We start from the raw sequence: 4,656 nt of genomic DNA on the forward strand, positions 1-4,656 counted from the left end.
ACCATTTAATGCAGGTTATTGGGTGAAACAATTTACAAAATAGCGTGTATGACAAAATTTAAAACAAATGATTCCTTTGTATTTGCAATGACGTTTTAAAACTTTCATTCTCTAGGCTAATTCATTGGGGGTGTTTTATAGCTACATATTTACTGACTATTCAAAGTAACGGGTTGACTATTTTCAGAAGATATGCGCAATATTTCTTACATACAATCTAGATATTTCTTAAATGACATAAGAAAAGGTACTTCTGGAACGATGGAAATCAATTAAACAGCAATCAATCTATCAATAGTTAGATTAGAAACATAACGTATTGGGATATTTACTTTGTTCTAGATCTACTATTTGCATTTTTCTTCCTTGTAGTTATACTTGTGTTTTCAATGTTCTGACACCTTCTTTTTATATAGATCATCTGCTTGTTGATGCATGCATAGCAGAAGCTGATATGCATGTTAATATACATTATGGTTTTTATTTGCTCTGTTGTTTTCGTTGGATTATCGTCTAGACATTTACCTTTTTGAACCTTGCAGCTATACTATAATATGATCGCGAACAATTATATTGTTTTTTAATAATATTGTTACAACTTAATGGAATTAAGTATATCTGATTTGTTTCATTGACGTCTATATTATCATTTGATATACGTACATTAAAAAGTTCGTGATGCTCTTCTTTTGAATTTAAACCTAGATAGCTTGTACAATTTTGAAATTCGTGACATCATCATTTCATATATAGGTTATCTGTGTATTGGGTTACATTATCCGAAAACTCATTTTTCATAAACATACACTCAAAAATATTTTGAATAAAGTATGTAAAACTATATGAAAAAAACAACCCACTTAGTTCTTAAGTTTTAACGTGCCTAACTAAATCGATACTATTGTTCTGCTCTGTGGTAATATTTCCAACATAACATGATTTCAAATAAAAATAATACTGTATACATTCCATGCTTCTGCTTATCTGGATTCATCTGGATTTACATTCACCAGGAATGCTCAAACCCAAACCCAAATATTTTAAAGCCAGAGATGTGTATAAATAAGAATAGTAACATTCGTAGCTTTATGACTAAAATGGCCCTAAAATAATAACCAAATTCATGAAAGGTCAACCTCGCCTCTTATTAACATGGAATTTTAGATTTAGATGAATGTATTATGATTTATGTCAGTACCAAAGCACTGAACAGTGAGCTGATGATACTTGCGGGGGACTAACAGTCCAACCAAGTGCTAACAAATGAAAATAATTAATAAAATATAACACCTTATAAATTTCGTGCATTCGAACCACTTTTCTGCATTCACCTTCACACGGAAAGCTTAAAGCTAAATATTTGACAGACAGGAATATGACATACATATTTGTTTTTGCTAAAAGTTCGCCTTAAAGAAGAAATCAGTAGCTTTAAATACTATAAGATGGGTGATTTGTGTCTTTGGTCATTTTATTAATGGTTTATAAAAAATTTAATCATTAAAATACTGAACTCCGAGGAGAATTCATAAAGAAATTCCTTATCAAATGGCAAAATCAAAAGCTCAAACACGTCAAACGAAAGGATAACAACTGTCATATTTCGTACTTGGTACAAGCATTTTCTTATGTGCTTCTTTCCGAACAAACGGTTTGATTGTTTGTTGTGTTTTGTAACATTACTACCTAGGTTAGGTAAAATAGATAAATAAATCATATAATGTATGTGCCCCAGAACTTTCCTGGAACTATCTTTATCGGGAATGGAAAAACAATGTTTGCAAGCCAGGAATGTATAAATAACCGAGGATTATATAACCAAAAGGGCATACAAGAATAGCCAACGTTGAACTTTGACTAAGGTAGTTGGTACATTACTTTCTTTATAATCATGGTCATAATTCATTGCATAGTAAACTCATTTCAAAGAAAAGTCTTTGGATATTTTAGTTTTTTAAGAACCCGGATTTTGTTCAGAAAGTGAAGACGTGAAGAAAAGGTATCATTTAACAAAGTTGTTATTTGAATTTTGGAGTTGCTTGTTGAGACGGTATTGTCAACTTTGTTATCGGTTTGGCCATTCCGCGATTTTTTACTTATCATCTAATTATGTTCATCTTAACATAAAAAACACATTTGCAAAGTTTTAAATTTATAGTCCTTCTAATAACGGAGAAAATCAAGTATTTGTAACTTTTTTGGTTGAATTCTCGAGTGGGTCGTGACGTATTAGCCCGATTTATTGCATTCTGGGAAAAAATAAAATCTGTTTAACTCTTATAGCTTATCGACAATATACGTAATTAAAAGCGCACAGCTGACGAATGGTCGAAGTTATTAACCACAATTTAAGAATGAACGAAAGTGAATATGCACATATATACCGTTTTGTATTGATTGAATTAAACTCCTATAAAATTATCTCTAGTAAATGTTTTTGAATAAATTTAATTAATTATTGTTGAGATTTTTTTCATAAAATATTTATTGAACATTTTTACTGATATTGAACTGAAAATATTTCAATTCTTTTTACCGTTATTGTTTTGATAATCATTTCAATGCAACTAATGTGTGAGCAGAGTGTGTATATTATTTTGTAAAGGTCACTGTATATTTCTCGGCTTGAGGTCAATTCGTTTACCTTGTAGCTATTTAGCCGCAGGTGTGAGTTCAAGCGTACACAGGTATAAATGTTGTTATTTGGAAAGGATAAACAGAAAGAATTAGAAAGAGTATATGCTGCCATGATGTTAATACACTAAGATTTAATACACGATGAGAATAAAGATACAATAATTAAATTGTGTAAATTAATTGAAAATAAAATTCTGATTCGTAATTCCGAAAGTGTATAAAAATAAAAGGAAACAATTTTTGATTACTTTCTTAGCGGCAATTGGCGTGAAGATTCAAATATGAAGCAAAAAATAGTAGTTTTAATCTTAAATAAAAACTAAATGCAATATTACCCAATTTGATATACCATTGTACATCTGTTTGATATCTTGTACAGATAAACGACAGAATTACCATACAAGCATTTATAGTCAACACAATCAGAAAGAGTTCCCATCGTTAGACGGGGAATATGAAGGCTTCCAAGAATGAACAAGTGACATGTCTAACTCTGAACAGTTAGAAAACAGACTATCGACATCGACCGCTTGTTCTTGATATTTGAAACTGTATGCATATATATACGTATACGTTTATGATATAGTGATGAGTTCTTGCGTCTGACAAAAACTAAATTCCTTCGTGGTTATATCTTGCCATACGTTTATATTGGTTTGTAAGGTGATTACTCAAAATCGTTATTTGAAAATCCTGTTTGTGAGATGTAGATTCATTTCAATACAGAAATTTCGTCTATATATTTCACAAGTGTATAACACGGAGAAGCTCTGAAGGTTCATTACTCCAATTTTGTTTGGGTGTGAACCATCGATGTTTACAGCAATATCAAAGAATAAGGTGAAGATGGTAGAAAGAACTATGGGCGTCATGTGGCAAATATTACATGCATATCGGACAATGAGTTGTCAATCTGTATGAAAAGATTTCCAATACAACTATATTATTGAGAAGGAATGTTTACATGCTATACTCTCGTACTAGTATTACAGGGTTCTTGTGGCGTTCACCTTAGACACACATCGTTTGAACGATGTTTAAAAAAAGACAGAACCAATTTAATGTCATATTTCCCTATTTTTTAAATATAACTAAATTCTTTTATCTGACAAGAATACCCCTATTTAGCGAACAAGTAATTTATTCTTTTTTCTGTTATTGAATACCAAGAAAGAAAATAAATCCCGAAATTAATTTGAAACTTTGATACTCAAAAGTTTCCCAGCAAAATATTCACATCCCCTGGGGATAATTAGTGTTCGTCCAGTGGCATATATAACAATTGTGATGACGAACTCCTTCCTTTGTTTGAGAACATCTTATTGAAATATAAATCTGTGATTTTTCTAGGTCCACAGCTTCAATGAACCAAAGCAAAAGTTATACATCGACCTGTATTTAAATCAAATTGGTTCTCTTCTTCTTTTGGTATACAAGTGTAGTCTATCGACATTCGATGATTACATAATGTTGGCATACGTGGACTAGTCTATTTTCAACACTTTTACCCCTATTTATTCAAAATATATGTTTTTTTCTTATGTTCAATGTATACACGTATATATTTTAAATTGCGCTATAGTTCCGTAACTTTCTATCCAGTCGTATAAACGAATCGTCGGCAAGTGCGTACATTTTTTTAAATCAATATTTCTGGTCTGTTCCAATCTGTCCTTCACTATTGACAATGACTATATATTACATTTTCCCAAATTCACCCTTGGAAAAAATATTTAAATAGATTTTAATTTCATCAAATCTTATTTTTTGGGTATTATTTATATTTTTATGAATTATATTCTTTACACCAGAAATGTTATTTATAAACAAGCGTATGAGTTTAGTAATGACAAGTAAGACAGAGTTGTATATTATACATCTGATAGTTCAAAATGGAAAGTTATAAGTTATCAGCCGTGTACACTGATCAATACCTGCAGAAGTGAAACGATGCATGAACTTGCAAGCCCGACAGGAAATCGCTGGAATACCTGGACGTGTCACCTCACACCCCTCACA

Source organism: Mytilus edulis, chromosome 1, assembly GCF_963676685.1.
Source record: "Mytilus edulis chromosome 1, xbMytEdul2.2, whole genome shotgun sequence".
NCBI lineage: Eukaryota > Metazoa > Mollusca > Bivalvia > Mytilida > Mytilidae > Mytilus > Mytilus edulis.